Below are 15,298 nucleotides of genomic sequence, written 5' to 3' on the forward strand. Positions count from 1 at the left end.
TGCACAGGAGTCGCCCGGTGTCCCATAGTGACACTTAGTTCCCTTTCTGGGGCTTTATCCCCATTATCTGATGGACACAGTATCATTTCCCCCATTACAGGTTGAACTGTGCTCTCACATCCCCAAAATGTGTATGTGGAAGTCCGAATCCCCAGGACCTCGGAATGTGACTATATTTGGAGAAAGGGCCATTACAGGAGGTGATTAAGGTTAAATAAAATCATCAGGGTGGGCCTTGCTCCCTTATGACTGGTGTCCTTATAAGAAGAGATAAGGACCCAGACACACAGAGAGAGAAGACCACGTGGAGACACAGGGAGGAGAACACAGAAGGAGAGGCCTCTGGAGGATGCAACCCTGCTGATACCTTGACCTCAGATATCCAGCCCCCGGAACTGTGAGAAAATGAATGTCTGTCGTTAAGCCACTTGGTCTGTGGGGCTTTGCTGTGGCCGCCTGAGCAGACGAATATACCCCCAATCCTGATAGCCAGATTGAAGCCCAGCTGACCCTTTTCTACCCACTCAGAACCTGCAACTGAGCCTCAGCTTCTTAACATTTCATTCAAAAAATAAGACAGGGGGCTTCCCTGGTGGCGCAGTGGTTGAGAGCCTGCCTGCTGATGCAGGGGACGCGGGTTCGTGCCCCGGTCCGGGAGGATCCCACGTGCCGTGGAGCGGCTGGGCCCGTGGGCCATGGCCGCTGGGCCTGTGCGTCCGGAGCCTGTGCTCTGCAGCGGGAGAGGCCACGGCAGTGAGAGGCCCGCGTACCGCAAAAAAAAAAAAAAAAAAAAATAAGACAGGGCTTCCCTGGTGGCGCAGTGGTGGAGAATCTGCCTGCTAATGCAGGGGACACGGGTTCGAGCCCCGGTCTGGGAGGATCCCACGTGCCGCGGAGCAACTAGGCCCGTGAGCCACAACTACTGAGCCTGCGCGTCTGGAGCCTGTGCTCCACACAAGAGAGGCCGCGATAGTGAGAGGCCCGCGCACCGCGATGAAGAGTGGCCCCCGCTTGCCACAACTAGAGAAAGCCCTCACACAGAAACGAAGACGCAACACAGCAAAAATAAATTAATTAATTAATAAACTCCTGCCCCCAACATCTTCTTAAAAAAAAAAAAAAAAAGACAAATATCCTGTCTCTTCCATCTCACCTGAACTTTTCTCTCACTTCCAGGCAGATCTGCAATTAGCCCCTTATTACGTGCGCTCTCATTCTCTCATTTCTAAGCCACCGGAGTGTGTGCTGTCCTGTCCCGCAGGCTCACTTCTCAAGGGTGGGACACCTGAGTCCCTCTCCCTTTTGCTCTCCCGTCACCTGGAGTAGCACTGGGCTGAATGCTCTGGGTCGCAAAACCTACCCTTGTGACAATAACAACAGGCTCTTTGCCTTGACATTGGACTTGCCTAACTCTTCATTTAAAACGATCGCTACCACTCCACTTGCCCCCAGTACCCCAAAAACCCATCCATTTGGGGAAGCAAGGTTGGGGAGAAACAGGAGAGTCTCTCGATTTTCAAAATCTATCTGTGTTCCGATTTAGGGTGTTTTACAGTGTGAAGAGGGTTTGTCCTCTTTGAAACTACGAAGCAGCTTTTCCAGCTGGGACCCTGCTAGCATGGTTACTAAGGAGACCAACTGGCCTAGGTGCTGTAATGAATCACTAAATTCTGAGCAGCCAAATCCCCGGTGATGAGGGCCTCTTTCCTTTGAGAGCGACAAGTGCTGGGTAGGTGGAAGGCTGAGGAGTTCGCGGTGGAAGCCCAGCTCTGGCCGTCCCTTCCGCCTGCACTGGCTCCACTGAAATTTGCCAGAGGCTGTTTTAAGAGCTTCTAGATCTGCCTCCAAACTTACCTGTCAGAACTGAATGAAGAATAGATATAGGGACTTCCCTGGTGGTCCAGTAGTTAAGACTCTGCACTTCCAATGCAGGGGGCCCAGGTTCGATCCCTGGTCGGGGAACTAAGATCCCGCATGCAGCAACTAAAGATCCCGCACGCGGCAACTAAGACCCAGTGCAGCCAAATAAATAAATAAATACATAAATTTTAAAAATTAAAACAACGACAAAAATGGAATAGATACATGTATAGGTATAACTGAATCATTTTGCTGTATCCCTGAAACTAACACAACATTGATAATCAACTATACTCCAATATAAAATTAAAATTTTTTTCAAAAAAGAACTGAATGGAGTCTAATGCTTGCAGCCACCCTGGCTCGGGCCCCCTGACTGCAAGAGGATGGGGAGCTGGGATGGGCAGAGGTGACCTTTCCTCTCCAATGATTTGAATAAGTAGGTGCTGTTAGTCAGAAGAGCAGAGGGCAGCTTGCTTCTCCAAGACCAGGTCCCACGCCTGAGGGAAGCCCACAGGCCTCAAGGTGTCTTGATTCAGCCACCAAGTGCAGAGGAGAAAGCCTTTACGTGACCCTGAGCACCCAGTTTGCACCCACAGTTGGCACCCCTGCTAGTTCACTCCTACTGTTCCGAGAGGCAAGCTTCTCACACCCACACACACCCACACCCACACCACACACAACTGTGGCCGTAAACTCCCTCTGAACTCATTCCTGCCCTCCCCGCCAGGCGGTACAGGAAACAACCCCCCCCAAAAGGCAGCTTCATTCAACCCAAGAGGAACGTCTGGCTCATTCGGTTCAACGCTTCCGTTTGGTAAAGGAGGAAAGAAAAGTTCAGAGAAGTTCAGTGGCTTTTCACTCTTGCTTTTTCTTTCCCTCCACTGCAAGGACAGAAACGCATCTGGTCCCCCAACACCCAGGGAATGATGAGATGCTCGAGGGCAGGGAGATCATGGAAGATGCTTTTCTACTGAGAGTAACAGAAACCCAAGAAGGGTTTAAACAAAATGTGGTGGTTAAAGTTAGCAATGGCTCCAGTGAACAGCCTCGGTATAGCCACCCCTTTGTCCTCTGACCCTGTGGTCTCCACCCAACCTGGCTCTGGACTGGCCTTGGGATGACCTTTAGCCAATAAATGCAGCCAAAGCAAACGGAGTGCCAGCACCAGGCTTAGGCTTCCAGGGATTCTATGTGCTTCTGCTTGGCACCTTGCTTGATTGTACTTGCTTGCACTCGCACCTCGGCCTTGCTATGAGACCATGCCAGACCAGGCCTGCTGAGGGGATGTGAGAAACACAGGAAGGATAAGACACTTGGGAGAGAACCAAGGTGCCTCCAACCGACAGCCAGCCAACGTGCAGCTGACTGCAGATTCACGAAGGTGCCTGAGACCAGGGCTTCCCTGCTGATCCCAGCTGAAGTCGCCAATCTGAGGGATCAGAGCCAAATAAACGGTGTTGTTTAACAAAGCCTCTGACTTCGGTGTGGTTTGTTATGAAGCAACAGTGAACTGAATCCTGACATGTGAAATAAATATTTGAGTGTTTTCTCTTAAAGAAAGTTGGAGGTTTCAAATCCAGGATTGGTGTGGCAGCTCCATAGTCAACCAGGACCCAGAATCCTTCTATACTGATGCTCCACCATCTTTAGTTCATGGCTTTCATGCTCAAAGCTGTCTCATGATCCAACATAGCTGCTGAAGCTCCAGCCATCACATTTGTGTTCCAGGCAGGGAGGAAGGAAGAAAGGCAAATAAGAGGCCTCTTCTAGCTGAATTGTTCCCCTTTAAAAGAGTTGGAAGCCCCACCCAATGACTGGCAGCTTGATTCTTTTTTTTTTTTTTTTTTTTTTTTTTTTGCGGTACGCGGGCCTCTCACTGCTGTGGCCTCTCCCGTTGCGGAGCACAGGCTCCAGATGCGCAGCCTCAGCAGCCATGGCTCACGGGCCCAGCCGCTCCGCGGCATGTGGGATCTTCCCCGACCGGGGCACGAACCCGCGTCCCCTGCATTGGCAGGCGGACTCTCAACCACTGTGCCACCAGGGAAGCCCAACTTGATTCTTATTGGCTACCCTTGGCTGCAAGGAAAGCTGGGAAAGGTAGCCTTTTAGTGGAGCACATTGCCACCTAGAATAAAATCAAGTATACTGTGTAGTAAGGAGGAACAGGGGAATGGGTGTTGAGTAGGCAACCAGCAACATCTGCCGCAGCATGTGTAAAATCAAGCTCCAGGCCCCAACATACATCAGGATGCAAAACTGACCACATGTCATGCTGATTTCTCAGAGTTCATAGTGGTGGCTTTGCCCTGTAGTAACAAAGTGTACGATTTGGGCAATAGACATCTAAGTGGAAAATCGTGAGTGTGTGCCAGTCTCCTGGGCCCTTTTGTAGTGAATACAGATGGAAGCGAAGTTTGTTCTTAGAAGGTGTTGCTCTTAACCTGGGGCAGGTGTTGCTTGCGTGCTTGCTCTCTTCCTTGTTTTCTTCCTGTTGTTTTTTTTTTTTTTTAACTGAGATATACTTCACATAAAATTCAGAATTTTAAAGCATACAATTCAGTGGGGTTTTAGTATATTTACTATGTTGTGCAACCATCAGCACTATCTAATTCCAGAACATTTCCATCACCCCAAAAAGAAACCCCATATCCATTAGCAGTCAGAGCAGATGTTTTCTTTAATCCTTCTCCACCACGTCTCAGGTCCAACAGAGAGCCAGACTCGCCACATGAGGGAGTGCTGAAGATCCTTGGACCACTTAGGCTCAAACGCTGGGATTCTAGAATATTTGTGGATCTTCTTGGGAGAGCCAAGGAGGAGGTCATGGGGTAATTCACCTACAGCTGGGAAAGGAGGGATCCACAAGGGCGCTGCAGAATCTAAACATTCCCTGCCTGGGCTGACCGTGAGGCTACCTTCCCACAGGGAAAGGAAGAGAAGGGAAGGAGGCTCCACGCTGAGGGGTGGGTGCTTGGTGGTGACACCCTAAAGTAGAGCAGCGGCTTTAAAAACACTCTATTGTGACGGTAGATGTTGGGAGAGGAATTTCAGATTCAGTCGGAATGATTTATGTGAAAGGATGGAGAGGATGCCGAACTCGCATTTATTAAACGTCTCAAAGGTTCCAAATACAAGCAGAATCTCGTTTTTCTACCCACAGCCATCCTGGGAGGTATTTCACCCCTTTACAGAAGGAGGACCTGAGGTTCACACAGAGACCTGGCTCTAACCCGAATTTCAGACACTTCATGCTGAGTCTAAAGTCTCAGCATCTTCCATTGTGCTGTGCGGTGGGCACCTGTGAGGCGTCTCCGGCCCCGGCCCGTGGCAGGTGGAGCCACTCCCTCGAGTGGCCTAGTTGTTGCCGCCTGTGGGGCGGTGACAGCAGGAGGGGGCTCATCGGAGCTCAGCTCTGGGCTTCTCTGTGCCCCCCCTTTCTGCCCACTCCCTGTTCTTCATTCCTCAGGCACAAAGATTGCTCAAGGAGACTCCAGGACTGGGGTCCGCCTTGTCACTGTCACCGGGAGCCTTTTTGTTTCTTCCTGACTAGCCAGAGCTCCCCGTCAGTCTTCGCAGCGCCTCTGGAAGCAGAGGGAAGGCAGCTGTGGGATCCTGGCTGAGCAGAGTCCAGGTAAAGCAGGCTCGGGAATGGACGGATGGGGAGGTTGGGATGTCACAGGTCTGAGCACAGAGCCAGGGGGGCGGGGAACAGCCAGGAAGGTTGGTAGGTTCTGCTGCTCGCTGGATTAAGGGGGCCAGCGCGTGTCTGTGTCATCGAGGTGGGCAGGGAAGGGGAGGGCTGTGTGGGGGGCGGAGGGGGCAGCGTATATATGCTGGTGTGGCTGATACCGCGGAGCCTCACATCCGAAGGAGCCTGGCTACTGACAGCTCCCAGGTAGGCGACTGCAAGCAAGCCCCAGCCCCAAGACACGCTGCTGAGAGCCTGGGGCAAGTAGCCGGGCGGCAAGGCTTGCCCCCCAGCCCCTCTCCTTTGTCCAGTGCGGATGCTGCTGGCCCCCTGTGAGATTATCCCTTCATTCGTCTTCTTTTCTGGGCTCGGATGGGGGGTGGAGGGGAGGGCTGAGGCTTTTATCCTGAAGAGAGATGCCGAAGAAGAGCTGAACTTGGAAATGAGGAAAAGTTTTGATTCCCCAGCTGTGGCCCCTACTTTGTCACTGCTGTCTGTGGCGAAAAGGTGGTTATAGGTGTGAGGTTAGGGGAGCGGCAGGCACTTGGGGGTGGGAGCGAGGGCTTGCATTTCAAGGCAACCCTCCAGAAGCCCCCAGCCCTCCAAGCACCTTGTGAGTGATTTCTCTCTGCACCTGACTTCTTTTCATAGGGCGTGCAGGCTGTTTTCAGCATATCACTCAACTGGATTCGGATTTGGGTTTTTAATCCTGAGGGAACCCTGCTGCCCTAGGCACAGAATACAAATCGCTAGTAATGATGCCGGGGAAGTCAGACCCTGCCTTGTGCTCCACCAGTACGTGGCTGATCCCGGTCGCTGTGTGTGAATTCCGCGTAGATTTCTGCAAGGTTGACCTTGGTCTCCAGACGCTGATTCCTTTGGAGGTCTCCTCTCTTTCTTTGCATCTTTCTTCCTCCTGCCCGTCTCTCCCACCTAAAGGTCTCTGCCGGGGTCCTGTGGAATACGATGCTCAGAAGTCAGCCAAACTCTCTCTGGCTCAGCCTTTTTCCTCCTTCTCTCTTTGTGCGGCTCTCCCTTTGCGTCTGGCTTCCCCTCCCACCGCTCCCCATCCCATCCTCCCCCATCTCATTCTGAACATGGGCAAGTTCTGGGGGAATTTCAAGTTAAGGCAGGATAAGTCGGGAAATGGACTATTTAAAGCAAGCAGCTTTGGACTTGAATACCCTGATCCTGGGCTTCAACATCTGTGTTTCGTTTCCTTGAGCAGCCCATAATTGTCCCAATTATAACCAATAACATTGGTCGGCAGACTAACAAAAGATGAGCTTTGCATGGCATTCGCCAGCAAGCCTAAACCGGAGTTTTCAACATAGAGGGGGGAAAAGTAAGTGCCTGGCTTCTTATCAAAACCTCCCAGGGAAACTGCTGCTCTCTCGCTTCCTGTGGGTGGCTACTGCAGACACACTCCTCTTTCTCATTTATGAAGTGTGGCAGGGAAAAAGTCTGCACGCTTGCACCGCTGCTGTGATACGGTTCACAAAAAGCATTCGTGTTCCTCTGGCCTTGCTGAGCCTTCTGCAGGGGAGGGTCCCTGGAAAGACTGCCCCCAACCACCATCTTGGTAACAGGAGCAGCTTCCACCGTTCCCCGTGCTGCCCATCGAGGGCGCTGTGGTGCAGCCTGGGGTCATTCAGGGGGTGCAGTTTTGTTCTCCCAGGGGCGGCAGCCCTGGCTTTATCAGCTGAAGGCTGAGGGTACTGGGGGATTTAGAGGATGCCGATTTTGCACTGTCAACGAAGGGAATAATTGCAGGATTAGGCGCAAACGGGTGCTCTCTGGAGCCCAAGACAGGAGCTGTCACAAAGCTATTCTGTATTCAATCAGGTATTTATCATCTACACTCCACCAGGCAGGGTGGATCCAACCAACAGAGGTGATAATAACAGCCCTTTACACTCATACAACGATTTACATCTTAGCGCTTTCACACCCACTAGCCCCGGCAACAGCCGTGAGAGAGGGTGTCATTATCTCCATGTTGCAGTTGAAGAAACTGAAGCTGAGAGGTTGTGGCAGAGAGGGGACTGAGTCCAGCCTTGCTGGTTCCTTTTCATCCCCCTCTTCGGGCCAGGGGTGCTTACCAACGAATGGGATGGGCGCGGGGCAACACACACAGTGAAACAACTCGCGGATGATGCGAGGCTGCGTGTAATTAAGTCCTGAATTGCGTGGTCCCGACAGCAAGTGCTGGAGGAATTTGGGGGAAGGAGTCCTTGCTCAGAGATTCCAGGGATTCGAACCGGGCAGGGAAGGAGGTAGAATCCGGAAAAGCCAAGGGCTTTGGAGAGGGAGGTGGCAGCCGGGACAAGGGCTCAAAAGGAGGGCAAAGACATGAACCTTTATTGGAACCTACTATGTGCCAGGTAGTGAGCTAAACTTGTCTACGTGCCTATTTCCTGCTAATACACACACGCACAGTAGGGATGGGAGGTTTAGGGTGAGTGTTCTATGCTTTTATCCCCACGGTTCAGTTAGCCTCACGCCCCCAGCCCCAGAGCTCCCATGAAGGAAATCTACCTGATGTGAATCTGGGTGGAACTACTCATCAGATATCCTAGGGAGGGGATGGGCCCCTCCCAGAGAACAGGAGTCATAGTGATGCCAGCCCGCAGTGGCTCAAATGGCTGGGAGTTCATGAGGCAAACTGGATGTTCTAAACACTTCTGTGTAAATACGTATAGGTCCTCCCACTAACCAACATGCTGCTTTCCTTCTCACCACACACTGGCTGTGAGATTTAGGGCACACCAGTTTGGGGGGCAAGCCGATTTTCTGGGCATCTCCCTAGGAGAGCCAAGGATCACGTTCGGTCTTGATTTTCCGCGATCCTGTGATTTTTCAAATACTGGTTGCTGCCTCGGTGTTGCAGAAACAGAGCATCGCCAGCTCTGAAGGGCCTGGCTCGGCATGTGACTTGTGGAGCTGGCCTCCGAGGAGTCCTGGGTCTCAGTGAAAATGTCGACGGAGCACCAGCACACACCCAGGGCTCTGCCTTGCAACCAGGGCTCAGAGCCAACCTCCCCTCAGCTCACACTCGTCCTGGGCTCCTCCCCCACCAAGTCCCCATTCATGCTTTCGTTCATTCAGCCGAGAAACGTGCTTGGCTTACTGATAGGAGCCCGCAGTACTGAGTGCCAGGAAAACAGACCTGGCGGCCTGTCCTCAGAGCTCTGGCCAATGTCACCAGATGTTAACCAGTCTAGGCCAAGTGGTCTCCAAAAGGGGCGTGGGTGCCCGACAGACCACTGGGCTTTGGGAAACTGAGGCTTAATTTTCTATGTGGTTATCTTATCTTTCTTAATTGGCACTTTAGTGGGTTTTATATTGTACGTAACTTTTATAAATAAATTGGGAAGGTGAGCTCAAGACGGTCTGATTGCTAGAAGTATAAAGTTAAAGAAGTTTGAAGATTATTGATCTAGATCCATTGCTCTTTTGCTTATCTGTGTTTTCTAATCTTTTTGAAAGGAAGCTTAAGAGGCTTTATTGTAAAAGTAAATAAAAGCTTTGAAAAATCCATTTAAGTTATTTTGACAGTATATGTGGAACCGTGGGCCAGAATCAGGAAGATCCAAGTTGAAAGTGATGACACCTTTCCACTTTTGTGGCAGCCCTGATAGAATATGTGTCCCTTGGGACTTCTCTGGCAGTCCAGTGGTTAGGACTCGGTGACGGGACCCGGTTCAATCCCTGGCAGGGGGCGGGGGGAGGAGGGTGGGAGCAAAAATAAAAAATAATAATAGGGCTTCCCTGGTGGCGCAGTGGTTGAGAGTCCGCCTGCCGATGCAGGGGACACGGGTTCGTGCCCCGGTCTGGGAAGATCCCACATGCCGCAGAGCGGCTAGGCCCGTGAGCCATGGCTGCTGGGCCTGCATGTCCAGAGCCTGTGCTCCGCAACGGGAGAGGCCACAGCAGTGAGAAGCCCACGTAATGCAAAAAAAAAAAAAAAAAAAAAAAAAAAAAATAATAATAATAATAATAAACATAAAATGTTTAAATAAAATAAAAACAAAGACTTTAAGAAAAAAAGAGGAAAGAAAATGTGGCCCTCTCCTGAGCCCCAGCTGGGCTACTGTAACAAATATCTGGCCACATATAACATCAAAGATATTGACCATCTAATCTATTGTAACTGCCTCTTTTTGGAGAAGGGGAAACTGAGCCCCAGAGAAAGAAAGGGTCTTGTTCGAGATCCCACAGGTGAGGGCAGAGCCAGGCCTCTGGCTTCCAAGCAGAGGGCTTTTGTTCATTCATTGCCCACCAGCTCCAGGCACACCCGGTCTGTGCAGGGCGGGGGCGTGCTTTGCCCTCCACCTCCTGGGCACCCATCCTCTCCTTCCAGGTGGAAATTTAGAGCAGAAGAGGGACCTTTTCGGATGTAAGTGTATTCGTCAGAGGAGGAAAAGAAATAAAGGGGCCTCAGTCATAGCTGGTGAACAAGCAAAAGCTCAGCGTAGGAGTCACGTCTGCGTTAAAGAAATGGGGCGTGTGAAAGACAAACCCCCGTGCTGGTGGGCAACGAAACACTCCTCCAGGAACTGGGGAGAGGCAACAATAAAGAGGGTGTCATCAGAGAGGGGGAGCCCAGAGTTCAGGACAAAAGGAGCTCCTTACAATGAATTCATGTACACGAATACAGAAAACTGCCGAAATCTTTTTTTTTTTTTTTTGGCCGCAACATGTGGGACCTTAGTTCTCTGTCCAGGGATCAAAGAGTCCTAACCACTGGACCGCCGGGGAATTCCCCTGCCGAGATCCCTGAGAGGTCTGGTGAGAGCGTGAGCTTGCAAATCAGATGGGCTGGGTTCTCAGCTCTGCCAGTTCAAGTTATTTCTCCTCTTCAAGCCTCAATATTCTCAACTGTAAAATGGGGACAACAGCATTTGCCCCATAGGGTGGATGCTTATAAAGCAATCAGCACAGTGCCTGGCACAGAAGAAGCTAAATATAATAATAATGTGATTACTATTAAATACAAACAGAGACCATCCCAACGAGATTCCACAGAATTTGCCAACCTTTCCAAAGCAGGACTAGTGTGTGGAACTTATGGTTTCCCAGAACACGTTTTAGAGTCAAAACACCTGAGTTTGTCTGGCTCTTGTATAAGCTGGATGATCTTAGGCAAGTTGCTTAACCTTTATGAACATATGTTCATCTCAAAAGGGGGGATAATATTAACCCTAGATTATAGGATTGTATAAGAATATAAAACTCTTTTGTAACCTACAAGAACAATATTTATAGATGTGGTTGATGAGAAGGATGGGGACAGATATACCTCTAGCAGAAAGGCGTATCTGTCATCTTCCCTTCTCTACTAGAAGCACTAAAATTACAGGCTTCCTCATAGGTCACAAGACAAAAACTCAATTAACTTTTAGCTTTGGCTAAATCTTCATATGTAATCCTCCAAACAGATAAGCAACTAATTACATTGCCCTTGGAAGCAAGATTACAAGCAAATAGATTAAGCTAAACACAGTGGTATTTTATCTTCATAAAGAGTGAGGCACGATTAATTTATGAGGTGTTATTACTGAAATAAAAGGTAATTAAACATTTCTTTACTCAATACAAGATGTCCAGACCCATAGCATCCCTACATAGAAGGGTTAGCTGAGTTTGGTTCGCTAAGTGAATACAAGCCATGTAAAATTCAAACACACTTAGGGTAGTTTTATTTACTTATGGTCTCTATTGTACAATTTAGAACAACAATAACTACAAAAACTGTTGTTACCCCCATTTTGCAGGTGAGAAGACTGAGGCCCTCAGAGGTGAAACAACTTGCCCAAAGTCACACAAAGTGCAAAGATCAAACATAAATATAACTCGGGAATTAACTAATTGCTCACCTTCATTTTACTTCACATTAACTGATATACAGAGCAACAAAGCACACAGACGTTGTCAAGTCTTCTCAAAAATGAAAAACTTCTATTGAGTTTTCAAGAAAGTTTAGTCTTAACCTAGAACACAATTGTTCGAGGGTTGTGAGGGGTACCAAAAAGGACAAAGCGTTGTCCCCTTTATAAGGATAACTACATATATGTTGAGCCTTTATTTATATTCGTCTCGTTTAAATATCAGAAACCATCTTTGAGTTGGACTGTGTGGTGATTCCCATTTTAAGGATTCTTTGAATTGCAGAGGAGAATGAATAACGTTGAGTAATGACTGGTTTTTAATTACTAGGTGGAGTCACTAGTTAAAAGCGCGGGGTAGAAACCTCTGTCTGGCTTCTTTTACAGGCTAAATGCCCACTAAAATTCATCAATCTTTCTGTTTCAGTGTGACTGGAACATTGTTATGGAAAAGAAATAAAAACTTTAGCTTTCAGCATCAACTACTCTTTAAACTCATGCTAATTCATAAACAAGGATAATAACCAACCATGCCTCCCCAGCACTCAATTGCTTCCAAGTGCTTTTCATTAAATCGAAGTGAAAACACTTCCCATGATGCAATTTTAAGGGAATATTATTAATCACATGCCTTGATTAGCCTTGGGGAATGGAATAAGCAAATTGTCTGAATAAAAAATGAAAAATTTTTAAAAAATGAAAAAAATACAACTTCTTTCTGAAAAAAATACAACTTTAAATTTTAAAATTTTAAATAAATAGAAGTGTGGGGTAGGACGTGGAGGGGTAGGGTGGTCAGAGATGGGAAGAGAGGTAAGTGTACCATGGACCAGCGAGGAGAGCCAGGCTAATGCCAAGTAGATTTGACAAGGTTTTTCCCAGTGCCAGACCAACAAAGGCCCACATTTTACATGCAGGAAACCTATCAAATGGAACACATGCTCAATGTCCCAGGAGCTTATCTTCTTGCCTCAACTCATCCTAAAAACCCATTTACCCAGAATTTGAGATAACAGGAGCAGTCAATCCATCAAACATTTCCTGAATGTGCAAGTTGCCACGGTTAATGAAGTTCATGAAAAAGCTCAGCAGGAGAGCACTTCATTAACATCTGCCACAACTTATCAGCTCAGCCCGTGCAAACATGTGTTGCAATTTTGTATTAGGAAGCAAACAGTCCCTTTTCTCCCCGCCTTTCCGTCTTCTGTGAAGTACAGACACTGCCATCATGTGGCCATAGAGAGCATAGCATGCTGGACAAATCCTACAAAACCGTCGCCCGCCTAGAATGAAATTGAGTAGAACAAGAAACGTGAAGGCAATTACCAAATCAGACAAAAGATCTATCCAAGCCGTCCTCAGTTTAAGACCTTTGCTTATATGGTGGCTGTTGGGAACTCAAGATACGTGTTCTCTTCAAAAGAGCCTGTAAGTGGTGATGAGTTTCCCTGGGTTGTCTACCAACACGTTGCACCAGTACAAACTTAGCACGTAGCTAACCATTCCAACCATGCCTCCCGGCCACTGGCAACCAGTCTTCTTCCAGAACGGGCATGGGGGTCCAGCTTAGGATGGCATCTTGCCTTGTTCTGGAGCAAAACTCATTCTCAACCCCCCCCCGCCCCGCCAAGCTGAACAGTTAGCTACTGGACCCTTTGTCAGTGACACAGGTCCTGAAGTGGCTCCTGTGCCATGAGCATCCCAGGCCCCCAGGGGGCCGGTGCTCCCAGACGCTCCCCAGTTCTCCATTTGTGAAGGAGAAGGGAGAGGGCTCCTGAGATACTCCACTGTCACTTATCACACTTTCTTGAGCACCTCCTAAGTGCCTGGCCCTGTGCTGGGTGCTGGAAATTCAGAGAACCATAGAACGAGATCTCTGCCCTTCAGAAACTCACAGCCAGTGGGAGACATAGACACATAAGTCCAAGCTTACCACGTAGAGTGCTAAGGGCCGCGCGAAAGACAATGATAGTATCACAGAGTGAAGGCTATGTCCTAGGCTCTTCTCTGACAAGCTTTTACATTGTACTTGTTCTGTGCTATTTTAACTGCTGAAAAACATCAACCCATTAATCGTCCAATAAGATAGGTACTATTATCATCCCAGTTTTACAGATGAGAACCTGAGAGGGTGACTTGCAGACGTGGGATCTGAACCCACGTCTGTAGCTATGAGCAGATGAGAAAACGTGAATCCCAACAACCCCGTCTCGGAGGTCTGTTGTGCCTATTTGCCCCTGGGCCTCGCTTGCTTCCCGGTGTGATGTGCTGCTTTGCGAAGCCACAGGAGCACAGGAGACTCATCTAACTCAGACCAGGGCTTGGAGAGGGCTTCCCAGAGGGGATAATTCCTGAGGTGTGTATGAAGTATGAGCTGGAGGCGGGTATTCTGGGCAGAAGGAACAGCAAGGGCCAAAGCGCAGTAGGCGTTAAGGACCTGATAGAGTTGGGAATTATGTGTGATTCACTAGGAATGGAGGAGATTCAAGGGTGAGTGACAGGAGCTGAAGCCAGAGAGCTGGGCAGGAGCAGCGCTGACTCCCACTGGGGGTTACAGAATTACTTTAAGTATGAGTAACATCATCACATGTAGAGATGGCTTGGTCGGGGAGGGGGATCATTAGGCAGACTAATTAGAGGGCGATCACAGTAACCAAGGCAATAAATCTCAGTAAGGCACTAGCCCTCGGGGTATAGGAGAAAACCGCATTTGAGATATATTCATTTGAATAGATGTTCAAGTTCATTGTTCATTAACCCCAGACATCCCAATCTGTAGGGTAAACGTCAGACCCTTTAGGATGCCCAACATGACCCTGTTTCATCTAGACGGAGCCTCTCTCTCTCTTAGCAAGTGCTTCCCTTAGGGAGGGGGCCCCAGCGCAGCCGCCTGCTCACCATCTCCCCCCAGGCTGTGGTCCCGATTCCAATACGCCTTTGAAAAGTTGGAGTCACTAGTTAAAAGCGAGGTAGTTCTGTGTCTCTCAGGTGCCCTCTTCTCTGTCCTCTTGGCAGACTCTTACTCATTATTCAAAAGCCATCTCAAATGTCACCTCATTGACTTAACAAACATTGACTGAGCGTCTTTCATTCGACATCCTCTTGGTATGAAATGCTTGGATGACGCCCGAGAAGAGCTGGGGTGGTCTCCCAACAGGGCCACTGGCACAGGATCCCCCTCCTCCTCCCACTGATTTGCTCCATTCCACATCCATCTTCTACCCTTGCTTCTCAAACTTTAGCATGTGTATGAATCCCCTGAGAAGCTTACTAAAAAGATCCAGATTCAGAGGCTTCCCTAGTGGCGCAGTGGTTGAGAGTCCGCCTGCCGATGCAGGGGACACGGGTTCATGCCCCGGTCCGGGAAGATCCCACGTGCCACAGAGCAGCTGGGCCCGTGAGCCATGGCCACTGAGCCTGCGCATCTGGAGCCTGTGCTCCGCAACGGGAGAGGCCACAACAGTGAGAGGCCTGCGTACCACAGAAGAAAAAAAAAAAAAAAACAGATTCAGTGGTTCTGGGTAGGGCCTGAAATACTGCATTTCTTACAAGATCCCAGGGGATGCTGTTGATCTGCAGACTGCATTTGAGTAGCAAGGCTTTTATGTTTTCTCAGTACAGTCTGATGAAAAAGCAATAAAGGCAATTATTTTTGTTTTCCTATGCTCAACTCTTATCAAGGTAAAATTTATGTACAGTGAAATGCACAGAATCTAAATGTACAATTCAGTGGGTTTTTGGCAAACGTATACACCCCTGTGACCTACACCTCAATCAAGAACATTCACATTTCCAGAAAGTTCCCTTGTTCCCCTTTCCATTTAATCCTCCAAATAAAGATGGTTCTACAGGGACCCAA

The sequence above is a fragment of the Hyperoodon ampullatus genome (assembly GCF_949752795.1).
Source record: "Hyperoodon ampullatus genome assembly, chromosome: 6".
Lineage (NCBI taxonomy): Eukaryota > Metazoa > Chordata > Mammalia > Artiodactyla > Ziphiidae > Hyperoodon > Hyperoodon ampullatus.